Source organism: Salvelinus sp. IW2-2015, linkage group LG19 (genome assembly GCF_002910315.2).
Source record: "Salvelinus sp. IW2-2015 linkage group LG19, ASM291031v2, whole genome shotgun sequence".
Classification (NCBI taxonomy): Eukaryota; Metazoa; Chordata; class Actinopteri; order Salmoniformes; family Salmonidae; genus Salvelinus; species Salvelinus sp. IW2-2015.
Genome location: NC_036859.1, coordinates 30,274,057 through 30,284,227, shown reverse-complemented (window position 1 = coordinate 30,284,227; position 10,171 = coordinate 30,274,057).

Genomic DNA, 10,171 nt, shown 5'->3' with positions numbered 1-10,171 from the left:
TGGTTTCTTAGTAGTGTTCTTTGTCCTTGGAACCAGCCCGACAGAGGGGTGTGGGTGTGTTGATAATTGGATATGGAGAAGGGTGAGCCGGTCAAGGATCGATTCAGACAAGGTGGTAAATTGTATGACAAGCGACAGTTTTATTTAAGAGTAAAGATATCTGGTACAAGCGTGCACGGACTTATTCATTAGCTCATATGGAACTTCAGAAATAAGCCCAGATAACAGAGTGCATATACATTTTATACAGTACAGAAAATAGGTTGAGTCTGGAAGTCTGGTCCTCTGGTTGGTTCTGATGAGTTGGGCGAGGTTCCCTTCAGGCTAGTATCACTGTCCCATTGGCTTCTGAGTAGAGTTTTGTCTTCAGAATGTTCAGCTAAAACAGGAGATTAGGTGTGTGCGTAGATGTCCTATTTTGACATTTCTGTGTGTCTCTGTAAAATGTTCAGACTGAAGAGGAGTTTTGTGTGTGCGTAGATGTTCCTGTCTTATCTGTGTTATGAAAGGTTTACGTCAGCCCTCTGTCCTTGGGTATGTGTGTGTCTCAGTACTCGTGAAATACAGTACCAAGCACCCTTTTCTTGTCAGTGTTTAAAAGGTCTATGTCAGCCATCTGTCTCTGGGGTGTGTGGGTCTCAGTATCTGCTTTATGAGTTTGTGAGAACCCTGTTTTGAAAGAAGTTAGTTATAACAATGTAATAGGGATATGCTTGTGTTATATTAAATGGTATTTATTACAAATCCCCTCTTTCACGTCTCAAAGAGACGTGACAAACTAGGAAAAGTAAAATGCAAAATAGAGAAACTTTTCAGAAGAAAAGTTTTGATTCCCTCTCTTCACGTCTCCAAAGAACGTGACATAAACTAGGTAAAAGTAAGAAAAGCAAAAGTAAACAACCAGGGAAACTTTCTCAGAGAGAAAGTTTTGATTCCCTCTCTTCACGTCTCCAAAGAGACGTGACATAAACTAGGTAAAAGTAAGAAAAGCAAAAGTAAACAACCAGGGAAACTTTCTCAGAGAGAAAGTTTTGATTCCTCTCTTCACGTCTCCAAAGAGACGTGACATAAACTAGGTAAAAGGAAGAAAAGCAAAAGTAAACAACCAGGGAAACTTTCTCAGAGAGAAAGTTTTGATTCCCCCTCTTCACGTCTCCAAGAGACGTGACATAACTTTAAGGAATAGGCAAAGCAAGGGAACTTTTTCCAGAAGAAAGTTTTGATTCCCTCCTTCACGTCTCCAAGAGACGTGACATAAACATGGGATCAAGCAGGTAGTAGTATATGCAGAAACTTTCTTGAAGAGAAAGTTTCATATCCCTCTCTTCACGTCTCCAAGAGACGTGACATAACATGGATCAAGCAGGAGAGTATAGCAGGAAACTTTCTTGAGAGAAAGTTTATATGCCCTCTCTTCACGTCTCCTAAAGAGACGTGACATAAACATGTGGATCAACAGGAGTAGCTATAGTGCAGAAACTTTCTTGTAAGAGAAAGTTACGCGGTATTGATATCAGCCTGAAGGGGACCGCCCTCCACTCACAGCGACCAGTCAGGAGTACGAACTGCCAGAATCTACCTACGTCAATTAATGTATAAAATGTAAATGCACTCCATGTTTCGGGACTCCTGTCGGCTAGTTCCTTCTGAGCTAAATGAATGAGTCCGTGCACGTTTTGCTCAGATATCTTTACATCCGAATAAACTGTCTTACTATATACCGATCCACCCTGTCCAGCGTCTTGACTTGGTCTCATTTCTCTAGTAACGAATCATCAACACTAGCGATTGGATACCACGAAAATTGGGGAGAAAATGGGATAAAATTTATAAAAAATTAATTAAAAAAAATAATAAAATGCACCCCCCGCCCCAACGTAAAAATATTTTCAATAATGTTTACGCCCACAAATAACAAATGTAGCAACCCTGTGTTTATGAACGTGGATATAGACTTCAGCATGATTTTGTGGCACAGTCGATGCCACGCAGGTCTATGGGCCAGAAGGTTGAGTGTTCACCGACCACCACAGAGGAGCTCACTCTCCCATCATGTTTCATCACTGGTAGGCCTGAAACATTCTTCCTCACCTCAAGTTCAACTGTCCGAGTCAGTTGTAGCAACGGTGCACACTGCCTTCATATCATAGGCTTGCAGTAGCTAAAGCTTAATAATAACCACACCGAACCTTCACAAAAGTTTGTAAACTTGAGTGTAATATCAAAAGTCAAGCCATTGTTTATAGGGAATATAAAGTAAAAACAGGCCATTATATTGCAGCAAACACAACATAACAGTTGGAATTTAATTTGGCCTAAGAAAATGGCTCAACTGAATGAAATACAACAATTGCGAACTGGTTTAAACCTTATTGCAGTAATTACCAACAAAGGCAAGTGCGTACCATACACAACAAATTACAGAAATAGAATCATATCATATACAGACCTACTTATAACCTAGCTTAAACTAAATACGGAGCACACAATTAAAAAGACAAATAAAATGTCATTTAGCCAATGAAAATGTCTCAACAGAATTAAACAAAACAGGTTTTGCGTATTTAAAAAAAAAAAAGTGTTCTATAAATAAATAGGCTTAATAATAAATGATATACAATAATAAGGATAAAACAAGTTATTAGAAATACATTTAAGTTTCAAAATTGCATCCTACCTGAATAGGGAGTTGCCACTGTAGCCTGTATTTGGCCATGCCAACGTTCTTCTCATCTTCATCTACAATATTAAAACTTATATTAAATTCCCCTTGTAGACTTTTCACTATAGGTGTACTCTTTTTCCTCTAACTTTTGTTTTACTTCAATGAAAAAGCCATCTATCTTCACAATCAACAGTGGCCTAGGCCAAGGCTCCTCTCGTTCGGTCTCTCCTAAGCAGCAGGCTCATGTGCACACAATGCGTGAGAGAATGGTTCTGAAGCGCGAATTTGGGGCGTAGGCTATGATAGACAGCCTCTCCAGGACAATTTGGGGCGTAGGCTATGATAGACAGCCTCTCCAGGACAATTTGGTGCGTAGGATAGACAGCCTCTCCAGGACAATTTGGGCGTAGGCTATGATAGGACAGCCTCCAGGACAATTTGGGGCGTAGGCTATGATAGACAGCCTCTCCAGGACAATTTGGGGCGTAGGCTATGATAGACAGCCTCTCCAGGACAATTTGGCCTGCTACAATTCTATTTATTGACTTTTCCACAGGCTAAGGGAAACCCTGGTGCATTGTTCCATCAGAGTTGTGTTTTCTATCATTCACTTTTTGCAAATAAAAGTCTGTGCACATAAAAAAATAAATGTTGAGCTTAAATTCACATGTACCGAATAAAAAATCCAAAGCAATGGGTTTCCATCACATTTTCAACTCTAGGCCTACTGATGGTTTTGTCACAACATGTTTTACATAGGTATAGCAAATGTGCCCACTCTGGTATTGGCACGTGCGCTCTAGCCAACAGGTTGCAGATACAGTGCAGGTATTTATTTACATATTTTTTTTTACCTCTGACCTTTAACTAGGCAAGTCAGTTATGGATAAATTCTTATTTACAATCACAGCCTACCAAGGCACAGTGTTTTAACTGCCTTGTTCAGGGGCAGAATGACAGAATTTTACCTTGCTGGGATTCAATCCAGCAACCTTTCGGTTACTGGCCCAACGCTCTAACCACTAGGCTACCTGTCGACCCAGGTATAGCCTACTACATGATGATATCATTATTCACAAAAGCACCAGATTATTTTTATTTGTCAAATGTCAGCCAAGCATCATTTCAGCAGAATAAGACCCTCCATATTTATTGAAAGGAGCATCAACTGCATATTTATTGAAAGGAGCATTGGCTGACACTGCACTTTCACCACCTTGTGAAGTTCATCAGAACGTATTTCATCTGTAGCTTAATAAACTGCATGCTTTCTCATGATATCCTGACATTTTTTATCCAACATGTAGACTACTTTACTGCATTTAGTCCTATTTTTTTTAAAGGCGCACACAGCCTACATGTCAATACAACTATCTAGGTCAAATAGGGGAGAGGCGTTGCTTAATCTGTTTTTTGAAACCAGGTTTGCTGTTCATTTGAGCAATATGAGATGGAACAGAGTTCCATGCAATAATGGCTTTACATAAATCTGTACGCTTTCTTGAATTTGTTCTGGATTTGGGGACTGTAAAAAGACCCCTGGTGGCATGTCTGGTGGGGTAAGTGTGTGTGTGTGTGTGTCAGAGCTGTGTGTAAATTGACTATGCAAACAATTTGGGATTTACAACACATTCATGTTTTTTATAAAATAAGTGATGTAGTCAAATCAAATGTATTTATATAGCCCTTCTTACATCAGCTGATATATCAAAGTGCTGTACAGAAACCCTGCCTAAAACCCCAAACAGCAAGCAATACAGGTGTAGAAGCACGGTGGCTAGGAAAAACTCCCTAGAAAGGCCAAATCCTAGGAAGAAACCTAGAGAGGAACCAGGCTATGAGGGGTGGCCAGTCCTCTTCTGGCTGTGCCGGGTGGAGATTATAACAGAACATGGCCAAGATGTTCAAATGTTCATAAATGACCAGCATGGTCAAATAATAATAATCACAGTAGTTGTCGAGGGTGCARCAAGTCAGCACCTCAGGAGTAAATGTCAGTTGGCTTTTCATAGCCGATCATTVAGAGTATCTCTACYGCTCMTGCKGTCTCTAGAGAGTTGAAAACAGCAGGTCTGGGACAGGTAGCACRTCCGGTGAACAGGTCAGGGTTCCATAGCCGCAGGCAGAACAGTTGAAACTGGAGCAGCAGCACGGCCAGGTGGACTGGGGACAGCAAGGAGTCATCATGCCAGGTAGTCCTGAGGYATGRTCCTAGGGCTCAGGTCCTCCGAGAGAGAGAAAGAAAGAGAATTAGAGAGAGCATACTTAAATTCACACAGGACACCGGATAAGACAGGAGAAGTACTCCAGATATAACAGACTGACCCTAGCCCCCCGACACAAACTACTGCAGCATAAATACTGGAGGCTGAGACAGGAGGGGTCAGGAGACACTGTGGCCCCATCCGATGATTCCCCCAGACAGGGCCAAACAGGCAGGATATAACCCCACCCACTTTGCCAAAGCACAGCCTCCACACCCCTAGAGGGATACCTTCAACCACCAACTTACCATCCTGAGACAAGGCCGAGTATAGCCCACAAAGATCTCCGCCACGGCACAAGTCAGTCTCTCCTCAACTCTTAACCAAGAGAGACTGGTATGCATAGCATTTATATCAGCCCTCTGATTACAACAAAGAGCAAGACATGCAGTTCTGTTCTGGGCCAGCTGCAGCTTAACTAGGTCTTTCCTTGCAGCACTCGACCACACGACTGGACAATAATCGAGATTAGACAAAACTAGAGCCTGTAGGACTTGCTTTTTGGAGTGTGGTGTCAAAAAAGCAGAGCATCTCTTTATTACGGCTAGACCTCTCCCCATCTTTGCAACCATTGAATCTATGTTTTGACCTTGACCGTTTATAATCTAAGGTAACGCCAAGTAATTTAGTCTCCTCAATTTGTTCAACAAAGGCTGCACGGAAATCTAACAGTACAGTTCCCACAATCATCTTATTAACAATTTCTTTCAACCAATCATCAGTCATTTGCGTCAGTGCAGTACATGTTGAGTGTGCCCTTCTCTAAGCATGCTGAAAGTCTGTCGTTAATTTGTTTACAGAGAAATAGCATTATATTTGGTCAAACACCATTTTTTCCAACAGTTTGCTAAGAGCTGGCAGCAAGCTGATAGGTCTGCTGTTAGAACCAGTAAAGGCCTCTTTACCACTGTTGGGTTGCGGAATTACTAACGGCTTCCCCGAAGGCCTGAGAACAAAGACTTTCCTCAAGGCTCAGATTAAATATATGACAGATAGGAGTGGCTATAGAGTCAGCTACCATCATCAGTAGCTTTCCATCTAAGTTGTCAATGCCAGGAGGTTTGTCATTGATCAATAACAATTTTTCCACCTCTCCCACATTAACTTTACAAAATTCAAACTTTGCAATGTTTTTTCTTTATTTGTTTTTTTATGCATGAATACAATGGCTCACTGTTCGTTGTTGGCATTTCCTGCCTAAGTTTGCCCACTTTGCCAATGAAGTAATCATTAAAATAATTGGCAACATCAAATGGTTTTGTGATGAATAAGCATTCTGATTCGATGAAAGATGAGTTGAATTTGTCTTTCTGACTATTTCATTTAAAGTACAAGTTTTTTTCCAACATTCTTTATATCATTGATCTTAGCTTCCTAACACAGTTTCTTATTTTTGTTGAGTTTAGTCACATCATTTGCAGTAAGTCAGCCAGTCAGATGTGCAACCAGGCTTATTAACCACTCCCTTTGCCCCATCTCTTTCAACCATGCAGTTTTTCAATTCCTCATCAATCCATGGAGCCTTAACAGTTCTAACAGTCTGTTTCTTAACAGGTGCATGTTTATCAGTAATTGGAAGAAGCAATTTCATAAATTCATCAAAGCAAGCGTCTGGATGCTCCTTATTAATCACATCAGACCAACAAATATTTTTAACATCATCCACATAAGAGTCACAGCAAAATCTTTTGTATGATCTCTTATAGACTATTTTAGGCCCAGCTGTTGGAACTTTGGCTTTCCTGGATATAGCCACTATATTGTGATCACTGCATCCAATGTGTACGGATACAGCTTTAGAGTAAAGTTCTACAGTATTAGTAAAAATATCATCGATACATGTGGATGATCTTGTTTCTGTAGTGTTTGTAAACACCCTGGTAGGTTGATTAATAACCTGAACCAGATGACAGGCACTGGTTACAGTGAGAAGCTTCCTCTTGAGCAGACAGCTTGATCACAACCAGTCAATATTCAGCTCCTCAAGAAAGTAGAATGCTCTGTTTACATCATATACACTATCATGCGTTTCACACACATTATTTAGATACTAACTGTTTGCACTTGGTTGTCTATAGCAACACCCCAAAAGAAAAGGCATTAGATGTGCCAAGTGAACCTGCAACCACAACACTTCAATAACACTTGACATAAGATATTCTCTAAGCATTACAGTGATATGGCTCTGAATATATACAGCAACACCTTGACCATAAGCATTTCTGTCTCTTCTATAGATGTTATATTCTTGTATTGCTACGGATGTATCATCAAATGAATTTTCTAAGTGAGTATCAGAAATTACTAATATATGAATGTTATCTGACGTTAGCAAGTTATTGATTTCATGAACCTTATTTCTAAAGCTACAAACATTATTATGGGCTGTTTTCAGACCTTTCCTGGGTAGCTTATCAGAGATTGACATAATATGGAAATAAGCAAACAAAGCAAGAGAAAAATATATATATTCCGCAGTCCATTAATCAATTGGTGTGTGTGCTGCGTGGTTGAAGCTACAAACCCATAGGCTTGGCTCTCATCCCTTCCAGGCTTCTGGGAGAGAGGGTGGACAATGAGCCTGTCATAGCAGATGTAATGTCCCCACACACTCTGGCAGCTTTCATGGCTGGGATTTCCTCTTCTGGCGCGCACATTCTGGAAAATCTTGTTGAGGACGGTATACGTTCCTCTTAAGTTCTTGGCTCTTTTCAGAACAGCTAACTTGTCCTTGAACCTCAGGAACTTGACCACTATCGGCCTGGGTCTATCACCTGGGTCTATCACCTGGGCCAGTGGTGTGTTTTCCAGTCCTGTGGGCGCGCTCCACCTCAATCTTCCTGTGGTCCATCTTCAATGTCTTAGAGATAATTTCCCTCACTTTGTCCTCAGACTCCGTTTAGGTCTCGTGGAGATTCTGCAATTCCGTCAACAACCATGTTGTTCCGTCTTGATTGTCCCTCGAGATTTATCCGTCATTGTTATCATGGATTCACACACAGAACTGATGTCCTCTCTCAATGACTTACAAATTGCTGTCATCTTGCCATTCTCCTGTTTCAACTCATTGAGCTGACCCTGGAAGAACTGCAAACTGTTCTTCAGGTCCTGGACCTCTCTGGTCAGGTCGTCCATTCTTTTATTAGCTGAATCCACCAGTATTTGGACAAAACACTTTCTATTTTCTTGTTGTTGTAACAACTGCCTGTAGATCTCTTTTTGTTAGTTTAAAATATACTTCACCTGTGATAGAGAGACACCACTGTCCTCAACGGTACTCCCGCTGGCTTTGGTCTTTGTCATGGTAGCTAGCAACGTAGGTTATGCTGTTTCTCCTCGCAGTTCCAGACAGGGCAGGTCACAGGGAAGATTGAAAACAACAAACAGCAGGGATCTAGACAGACACAAACCTGGGACATTCTGCAGTCGCATAACCGCGTCGCGGGCTGCGTTCAAGCCCTGAAGAAATCCCGCTAGCTTGATGGGCAGCTAGTTAGCAGCTACGCCAAATAGCTCCTCAGACCCGGCCTTGGTCAGCAGGATCACTGGATAGAGAGTAGCTGTCCCAGAAACTGATGCCAACTGCATCGCGGGAACCAAACTTAAAAGTTAGCTAGCTACTAAGAAATTTTCCAATACACTTTCAAAACAACAAACCAAGCTCTCCCTCATTCTGCGTTCAACAGGAAGTCCCCCTGTCCATGGAATCTTATTTATTATGATCTAATAGGCAAAACTGATCCATAAAAAGTTTGGATGGAAACCTGGTTAATGTCAAGCCATTTTGAGGATGCTGGAATTATATTTTGGATTAACGTGTGCATGACTATAGGAGACTAATCATATTAAAACATTGTGACTGGTTGTATTTATGCCACATATAAAAGGTAATACATTTTTAAAATGAATTGATAAATATTTTGTCTGTTGAAATGTTCTAGGTGCGCAAGGAATAGCCGCTCGGATTGGAGAGGAGGCAGTGTGGGTGTTAAGCTTTCCTGATTAACCGGGCCTGCCAGGAGCATATGTTGCCACATTATTTTAGGAGGACTTGGGAGAATGATTATCTGATACAGACAGCGCATTCAGTATCAGAGGTAAAAATACAGCCAGACTGGCCTGCTACTGTGCCTTTCTAGACCTTATAAACTGTTGAGAGTAGTCCACAACTGATACAAATGGAATTAAACATTCAAATTACAGGGCGTTTGCGACATTATTCAAATTAAATGTGGCCAATATAACACAGCTCTTGAAGAAGAATCTGGCCTTAATGGCCATGTACTCTTATAACCTCCACCCGGCACAGCCAGAAGAGGACTGGCCACTCCTCAGAGCCTGGTTCCCCTCTAGGTTTGGTTCCTGCCTTTCTAGGGAGTTATTCCTAGACACAGTGCTTCTACATCTGCATTGCTTGCTCTTTGGGGTTATAGGCTGGGTTTCTGTATAATCACTTTGTGACGTCTGCTGATGTAAAAAGGGCTTTAGAAATACATTTGATTTGATTTAAGGGCTGTTCTTAAACACGACACAATGCGAAGTGCCTGGATACAGCCCTTAGCCTTAACCCACAAGCTAACCCCCATGGTTACCAACATTATTAGAAGAGTCAAAATAAATGTTTTGTCATACCCGTGGTATATGGTCTGATATACCCCAGCTTTCAGCCAATCAGCATTTAGGTCTCGAACCACTCAGTTTATAATAAAGGTTGGCACATGGAAAAGTGTAGTGCATAAGGGAAGTACCAAAACACCTTGATATAGGGGAGGCGCATGCAAGCAGCTGAGGAAATGTAGCTAGGATGGAAATTATATTGTAAAACCTGCAAAAGAGCAAATGTTAACCAGGGGAAAAATGCACTACCCTCCCATGTGCCCAATAAAAAAAAAAACACACAACCCTCCCCAAAGCAAAAAATGAAGTTTGACAACCCTCCCCTATTTTAGACCACCCCTTCCCCCAGTAAATTGCGACCTGTCCCTTAACCCTTGCTTGCTAGATAGCCAGCTAGCTACGGCTAACATAGTCACGACCTCTGCCGCCAGAATAACAACAAGTATCTGTTTTCTATTGACGTTCATTTGAATAAATCCATAACAATGCGCTGAGGGTGCCCGATTTTGCCTGGAAGAGCTAGAAAAGTTTCCCTTATCCTCAGGCCACTCGAGACTGGGGATCGCATTGCATATCAAACACTGGGCTAGTTAACTAGCTAAATAGTTTGTTGCTAGCAAATCTG